Source organism: Montipora capricornis, chromosome 1 (assembly GCF_036669925.1).
Source record: "Montipora capricornis isolate CH-2021 chromosome 1, ASM3666992v2, whole genome shotgun sequence".
Classification (NCBI taxonomy): Eukaryota; Metazoa; Cnidaria; class Anthozoa; order Scleractinia; family Acroporidae; genus Montipora; species Montipora capricornis.
The window spans coordinates 17,881,959-17,890,957 of NC_090883.1; positions in this window are offsets into that span (position 1 = coordinate 17,881,959).

An 8,999-nucleotide genomic window follows, 5' to 3' on the forward strand; every position below is an offset into this window, starting at 1 on the left:
AGACGAAATATACGTTTTGGGAGAATTTGAGCTGTTTGGTTTGAGAGCAGCTGTAGCAATGAAAAATCCATTATTCTAATGATCAAAACAGGAAAGGCTTGCTACAAAGTTTAAAATCGAGCTAAACCCCTAACGACAAACGACTAACCGCAAACCGCGGTTCGCGGACGCTTGCGGTTTATCCCGAAAACGTCGGAGCTAAAGGTTTCTAATATCTTCCCCTATATTTTTGTGCACTGCAAAGGTCGAAAATATAAGCTTTATCTTGCACATCGATTGGAATGCTCTGCAATTTCCATTCAATTAAAAATCTAATCAATTACTGTATTGGTGAGAATGTTACGTAAGAAAAGTAGCATACTGAATCATGGCTGTGGGTTAAGAGAACTTGTGTTAGTTTGAATATAAAAAGCTGACATAATAAAATTCCAATTTGAGGATTTTTCTCACACGATTCATTCGAGATTCAGTTCAAACTGCCAACCACTAGTATCAGGCAACCGCTAACAACAGTTCCTATGGAAACGACAGCAAAAATTGAGAAAACTAAAGAGGCGAGTAGTTTTTACCGACGTATGTGAGAGCTGAGGTGGACTGGGCTGGCGAGACGATTGCTGAGGGCGCACCACCTCCTTCGGAAGTAGCTGGCCTGGACAGCCATAAAAGACTGGTAAGGCTCTCATAAAGAGGAACAATTGAAGTGCGCCTTGGGGTAACAAGGTCGTTACTTGTTACTTGTGGAAGCGTGGATACTCACGTCACAAGGGGTCGCAAGCAAACAAATGGAGGTCCTCAGGGCTTTCCTACAGAGGAAACTCGGCAACCCGGCTAATCTCAAATCCTTGAGATATCTTGAGCGATAATCAGTGACCAACATCTTGCCTGAATAGCTTTGACAAATATTTGATATTATGGCTTTCGACTCTTTTAGAAAGGCAATTTAATAATTATGACTTAATGGAAGGTCAGAAAAGGGGCGCCACGGCTTGCTGTAGATCATTAGCACAGACAACGTGGTTATAGATAAATTGTCAACGGGGTATGGCTTGAGTGTATGTGAAGAAGGGTTATAATTCTGTCGTTCACAACTGGCCTAACGATGTTATGGAAGTACCCTGGTCCCACAGCTGCCTCTGTAGGGTGATCTGGAAACACTGTGCAAGCTTGTATACCGGAATCGGAATTCCTACGAAAAAGAGAAATTAAATTAGGCATACTCTACCGTTAGCTTAAATATGGGTCTTCCCTTGGGAGACGCACTCTCCCCGCATCGTTTCACTTCACTTTTTCACCGTTTACCTGGATATCAACTGCAGTGGCAGAGTACAAATAACACCCAAAACGAGTGCAAATATCTCACCGTAATTGTACTCTAGAAGACCACTTTGATCGGTTTTTCACCAATGTATCAGAGTCCTCAGTTATCCAGTAGAACCTGTGCCATGGGCTCTCTTTTGCTGAGCGACGATATTGATGAATTTGTGGTAGTCGTTCCAAATTCTGGATATGATTGACTTACTTTTACTTTAATTTATTTATTTCACAGCAAAGAAGCAAATTAAAGGTGTACATATAGTTTACTTAACTATAACACTAAAACGAGTATGCTGTTGGAAGCCCACAGAACAGGAATGATCTTCTCTAACAAGTGTAGGCTACCAAAAAATAAAAAATAAAAAAATAAAAAATTAAAATTATTAAATAAAAAATAAAAAATGTAAGATCAGTCATGGCGATCGATCTGAAGACAAAACAACTTTAACTCTTCTTTGAACTTAGAAACTGAGTCACTTTTTTTGGCAGATATAGGTAACTTATTTCATAAACGTACAACTATAGGAAAAAAAGAATACTTTGAATGTGTCAGTTCTAGCATAAATAATTTTAAACATTAGTTCATTGTTTCTTAAATTATGAGATTCATGTTCGAGTTCATAAGACTGTAGATAACCAGACACATCAAGGTTATATTGACCGTGTATACATTTAAATAAGAAAAGTAAATCCAAGTAGATTCTTCTCGAGGAAAGTGACATCAGGCCAGTTTTCAGTAAACGATCAGAATATGGTAGCACGACGCTGTACACCTTCAATCATATTGCTTAAGTGGGCCTGATGGGGAGACCAGACTTGTGAAGCATAGTCAAGATGTGGTCTAACAAGATGAATATAAAGCTTTTTGATAACATCAGTGTTAGCGTGGGTTCCACAAGTTCTTCTAATTAGTCGTAGCACTTTATTAGCTTTATTTACTTTGTTTACATTGCGATCATGTCAGGAGAGCTTGCTATTAACTAAAATAGCTTGCTATCAATTAAAAAAAAGAAAAAAAAACTAAGCCACCCAGGTGTTTCTCACGTGCAGATTTAGGTAATATATTGCCTGCAGGAAAATATGTTGTTCCTAACGGATTTTGCTTTTTAGTAAGACTAACATGTTTACATTTAGGGGCATTATAAAACATTCCCCATACCCCATAACTCACTCCAATACAATTGTATTGATCAGGTTAGACTGAAGAATTGCTTGGTCAACTGGATCAAGCAATTTCTTATAGCATTTAGTATCATCTGCATAAAGGGGGATACTTGTGTCAGTACTGATATCGTCAGCAATGTCATTCATAAAAATGCGGAAAAGGAGGGGGCCTATAATGGATGCCTGTGGAACACCAGAAGGGACACATCTCCAGTCAAAAGAAAATCCATCAATCACAGTTCTATGTCGTCTGTTAGCAAGATCATTATCTCCTTAACCATGCCAAGAGTGGATCCCTCTTACCGACCATCATCATAGCTCGCATAGCTTGCATGCCTCATTATTATGCTATTCCTCGTACGCGCATATGTAATTAGCCGGCTCTTATAAACTCTTGTGAAATGTTGTAGCGCTTGCCTTTTTTCCTTCGTGTCTTCGGTTAATAACTGAAACTAGTTACAGTCCAATTGTTCTGAGATTTCGCTCAACTTATTGGCGTGGTGGCAGCGCAACGGTCTCAAAGAACCCACAAAGACAGGGAAGACAAAGTGTTCTTCATTTCTAACCGTCTCTCCGAGCGATGTAAACTGGATTTCATGTTCCGAAGTCATGCCTTCTCACAGAAGCAATGGTCGCTTTCTTCGAACGAGACTATCACGTCTATCGAAGCCTGGGAGAACAACTTGAAATACATTTTATCCCTCGACCCAAATTTTGCTGACTTCCTTACTGACGGATCGTCGTTGTGTAAAAAAACAAACGCTTCACCCCTTAGCGCTTTCACCAACGATCCCTAATCGGTTCCAACGGCAAGAAGAAGAACTGCCGCTCAAAAGGAAAAACATTTGGAAATGATGCTCGGGCAAATCGCGAATTATACCCCGATTGTTTCCAGGAACTCCATTGTTAAGACCTCAACGTCTATTAACGGCGTTTGGCAAACAATTTGACAACATTACGGTTTGCAATTCACTGGCTCCCGTTTCTTGGACCTTGCGTACATTTCATTAAAGCCCGATCAACGCCCCGAGGATTTATTTCAAAGCTTAATGGCCTTCAATGAGGACAACCTTCTCACTACTTCTAGCATGGCGAAACACCTCCTTTCGACGAAGAAATGTCACCGACTCTTGAAAACTTTGATGTTTTCACATGGTTACACTTACTCCACTCCAGCCTCCCTCGGGTCGTGAAGCAGCGATATGGAAATGAGCTACGAAGTAGGACTCTGGCTTCGGTGAAACCTGAAATTTCTCAAGCTCTCGACTCGTTACTTGACGAACCCCAAACCGGTGAAGAATCAAAGGTCTTATGCTCCGCCCCTCTTACAGACCACCGCTCGTTTTTCTCCGCTCGACGCAGACCTCTGCCTAAGCCGCGCGCCTTCAAGTCTTGCCCACTCTGCCAGCAAGCCGATCGCCCTGATTTTCGTTCTCATTTCCTCAGCAACTGTAAATTCCTACCAGACTACGTCCGTCTCTTTATGTCTAAGATCCACCAAGTAGCTGGTCTTCAACCGCACGAGACCTGTTAAATTACCAGTAGAGCCTTGACCAGGCAGATCCGTCAGATCACTATGAGCCGTCTAGTACGCAGGTTTACCCTTCCTCCGTAGGTTTGGTCCTACCAACTATGGAACCTCCTGTCTCTCGTCGAGTAAACGTGTCCCAATCTCGTTTCCTTCACGCCTTTTATAGCCACCATCCCTTGCGTCTCACAATCGATACCGGGGCAGAGACTAACATGATGAGGGCTTCCCTAGCTAAACAAATTGGAGCTAAGGTCACCAAAAGCACCCAAACTGCTTTGCAGGCTGATGGGCGTACACCGTTATCTGTGGTGGGTGAGACTCGCCTTCGTCTGATCCGCCGTGGTAGATCTCTCACTCTGGAAGCCCTCGTGGTTGAAGATCTGGATGTCGATATTCTGGCCGGAACTGCCTTTATGACCTCAACGACATTGCAGTCCGTCCCGCCAAAAGTGAGATTATTATCGCCCGCTGTGACGTACCCCCTATGGCTGTTCCCAAGGCTCTCGAGTCCATCACGCCGTAAGAGCCTGTCATCTCCTTCGTGCACCAAACGTGAACACCACCGTTTGGTCCGGTGAGTTCCTTGAGGTCGACGCGCCCGCAGATCTCAGTTACGACTCCACACTTGCCATCGAACCCCGTACGGATTCTGTCTCTTCCAGTCACCGCAAACCCACTCACGCCTGGCCTCAGCCTCACACCATCCAAGCCGTCGGTTGTAAGCTAAGACTCCTATTCAACACTGAGGAACCCCTGCTCGTTCGTAAGAACGACCACTTCTGTCAAGCTAGCCTTGCTGTACCGGACTCACCCAGAGTGTCCTCTTCAGCCCTTGTCACCGATTCACCAAGGTTAACAGCTTCTCGTCTTTTTCCTTCTGAGTCCGTTCAGGTGGACCCGGACGGTTTCATGTCTCCCTCCGAGAAAGCTGCATTCAGCTCTCTCCTGAAAGAGTTCCAAACCGTCTTCGATCCGAAAATTGTGGGTTGCAATGGAGCTGCCTGTCCGATTGAAGGAGTTGTGCCCATGGGTCCTGTCGAACCCCCCCTTACCCCCCTCCAACGTAAAAGGGCGCGTCCCACAGTATTCGCGTGACCAACTGGATATACCGGTACTCCAAACAAAATTTGACGAGGTAGAGTCCCAAGGAGTGTTAAGTCGTCCAGAAGATCTAAAGGTAGTGGTCGAGTACTTAAACCCGTCGTTTCTGGTAAAGAAGAAGAAGAATGGCGGCTTTCGCTTGGTTACAGCTTTCACAGACTTAGGCCGTTATAGCAAACCCCAACCCTCGCTAATACCCGACGTAGACTCCACCCTCCTCAAGATCGCTTGCTGAAAAGACATCATCTTCTCTGACTTGTCCAAAGCTTTCTACCAGATCCCCCTCGCCAAAGCTTCCATGAAATACTGTGGCGTAGTCACCCCCGTCAAGGGTGTTCGCGTGTACACGCGCTGTGCCATGAGAATCCCTGGATCTGAAACAGCCTTAGAAGAACTTAGGTGTCGTGTCTTGGGAGATCTTCTCCAGGAAGGTTGTGTAGCTAAGATAGCCAGGAAGTCCTCTCCAATTGGAGGAAAGTCCTCTCGGCTCTAGACCGATCCAATCTTCACCTCTCTTCCACCAAGACCATAATATGTCCTTTTTCTACGACCATACTGCGCTGTATATGGTCCCGGGGCTCAATCCGAGCTTCCCCTCGTCGCGTGGCCGCGTTGACTTCCTGTGACCCGACCAAGAACGTCCGTGGTCTCCGTGCTTTCGTCGGTTCCTACAAAATGCTTGGCCGAGTGCTAAGTGATACCACCAAATTCCTTGCCCCGCTTGAGTCCCCCACGGCCAGCCATCAATCTCAAGACACAATGTCCGAGTCTGATGACCTGCTGACAAGCTCCCGCTCCTGTCAAGAGGCTCTTGCTTCCAACAGATCTATCACCCTTCCAAAGCCTGATGATCAACTCTGGATCGTGACCGATGTTCCAAGTTCAAAAATCAACAAGCCTCCTAGTTACCTTGAGAGATAGAGGCATTATCAATTGCGACAGCTGTCAAGCCGTACGTCCAAGCCTTTGAGACGCTCTGCCGTGGTCAGTTCTCCTCCAGTCCTAGTGTGACTTCATTGTTGTCGACTGTCAGCCTGGCTCCGAGTTCAACTGGAATGTCCAGACTTAAGGCGTGTTCATTCTCACCTCAAACAAGGCACCCGCCCTTCCAAGAAGCTGAACAACATCAAAGACGTCAAGCGTTACCTGCACTTTGTTTCCATTTCCCGTGTCGGTCTTCTTGTTGTGAGACGTGAGGAGCCTTTTGCTGGACCTCGCAAGTGTATAGTTATCCCCCGCTCCGTCATAGATGGCTTCCTCTCCGCCTTGCACGTAAAACTGGGTCATCCATCTCGTCACCAAATGAAACTGGTGTCGCTGCGTTACTTCTTTGCCTTAGATCTCGACAATGCCCTGGATCGAAGCTCTCAGTGTTGCCACCTCTGCTCTTCTTTCCGTCAAGCCTCGTCGAGCAGTCTACTTCTGATCCACCAGAAGCCCTCGGTATTTCCTTCGCCGCGGACGTTATAAAACGCTACCGTCAGCTGGTCCTTATCATCCGTGAGACTTCCACATATCTTCGCCACTTCTTGTCTACTGAATGATGAACGTCGCGAATCCCTTCGCTCCGGTCTCCTGCGATTGTAGCCTCAAGCTTCGCCTGCTAGCTGGCGCTCCTTCCGTCAGAAGGGTAGACACTGCCCTTGGCTTGGCCTCTCTGCACAACGACGAAATCCTTCGTCAGTTTGGCTTGACCGTGGAAGGTGGTCACGTACAAAACCCAGACAAGAATCCTGTAACAGAGAAATGCGTTGCTGAACCTGGTTATGAGCTACTCCGTATTTATCTAGAGGGGGGTCCAATTACTCCACGTTCGAATTCCTTAGCCGTGGCGACAGCCAACCTCAACACCCGCATCCGTAACAGAGGGCTATCCGTCCACGAGATGTGGCTTCAACGTGATCAATTCACTAACTCTCAGACCCCTTTGTCCGATCTCCAACTTCCCCAAAAGCAGCACTCCTTACGTCTCCATAACCACCCAGCAAGTGAGCGTTCCAAAGCCCCAGGCTGCCGTCCTCTCCCTCCCGCGTCGTTACAGGTCGGTGATCTGGTTTACATTACCTCTGATGGCTCCAAGACTTACGCCCGCAGTCAGTACCTCGTAGTCTCCATCGATGCCCTATGGTGCAACGTGCGGAAATTCACAGGCTCTCAGCTGCGCTCTGCTTCATACCGCGTCAAGCTATCTGAGTGTTATCGTGTTCCAGACCAAACGGAGACCACGTTTAACCTTCCCCGCCGTTACAACACGGGCCCGCAAGAAGTCGTTAACGAGGTCCTCGTTCCCTCCGAGTATGTTGACGAGGAGCCCGTTCGCGCCCCCATTACTGAAATCCCTCAGAACTTCACTCCAGCTCTGATTCCCGAGGAGCTTGCTTCTCCGCTGGAGCCCCATAGCACCAGCCTACCCGCGCCCGAGTCTCCTCCTGCCTCAGAAGAAATTGTTCCTGAGGAGTCTTCCTCTTCTTCCACGGATCCTGGTCCAAGCCGGTGCGCCCCGCCCAATATGTCGCCCAGCTTACCTTAAAGACTATGTTATCTAGTGTTAAGAACGATCTGAGTTAGCTGATTTTCACTCCTCTGAAGGCTTATTTCGTAACGTTGCCTTCAATTTACTTTTGATAACTCTTATCTTCTTAGATAAGCGGAAGAAGTCGCGCCATAACTCACGCGTTATTGTTGTATTGTTTCGCTGATTATATCACCATAGCTCGCATAGCTTGCATGCGTCATTATTATGCTATTCCTCGTACTGGCTCTCGTTCCGGCTCTTATAAACTCGTGTGCAATGTTGTAGCGCTCGCCTTTTTTCCTTCGTGTCTTCGGTTAATAACTAAAACTAGCTACAGTCCGATCGTTCTGAGATTTCAATCAACTTATTGGCGCAGCAGCTTTTCATGAAGAACTTTATCGAAGCCTTTATCCATGTCAAGATATATTACATCAGTGTGGATACCATCATCGAGCGATTTGGCCATTGTGTGAACAAATTTAGTTAAGGAGCTGCGTAATACATGATCTCTGTTTCCTAAATCCGTGCTATTGGGAGTACAAGAATCCTGAGACATGTTGGTATAATCTCGTGTGAACTTGTCTTTCTAAAACTTTAGATAGGATTGGTAATAAAGCAATACCACGATAATTTGAGACAACATCTTTCTGGTCAGATTTAAAAACAGGGGTAAGATTACAATCCTTCCATTTACTTGGGAAAATTCCATCATTTAGGGATTTTTTAACTGATATAGGTAATAGAGTTACTAATTTGAGGTGTGAGATTCTTTAGGAGTAGAGAGGGTATGCCATCAGTACCAGGACTCTTTGAAGGATTAAGATGGAGCAGAGTAGTCAAGACATCAGATACAGGCAGTGTAATATGAGATAAGCACTCATGAACAGAAACATTTGCATGGCAACCAATGCCGGTAGAGGAGGTTCATTATCAACATGATTAAAACCTGAGTGAAAATAGTTGTTAAATAAGTTGGTTTTGCCAGTAGGATCGAATACAGGATCAGCCTCAGATAAAGAAAGTTATCGAAGAGGAACAATCGACAGCAGTAAGCATTTAATCTCTGTAATGTTAAATTCAGTACTCTTAATGAATCTAGTATCTATCGGTTTTGATGAATCAAGAGGCAGCGTTTCTTATGTATTATAATAGTCAACAGTATCTACTTTGGTTTGAATTGAGCTGGAGGTATTGTCTCTTCGTTCATGGTCATTTCGTTCCAAAATAAGTCACATCGTTCCGCGACATAGTCGCTTCGTACCCTCAATCATTAACAGCAATCTGTCCATTATTTTTGGAAGATCTAAATTTGTGCGGTTATTCTCAGTGAGGCAAGTTGTCCATATATTTATTTAATGGGTTATCAGATGCCAG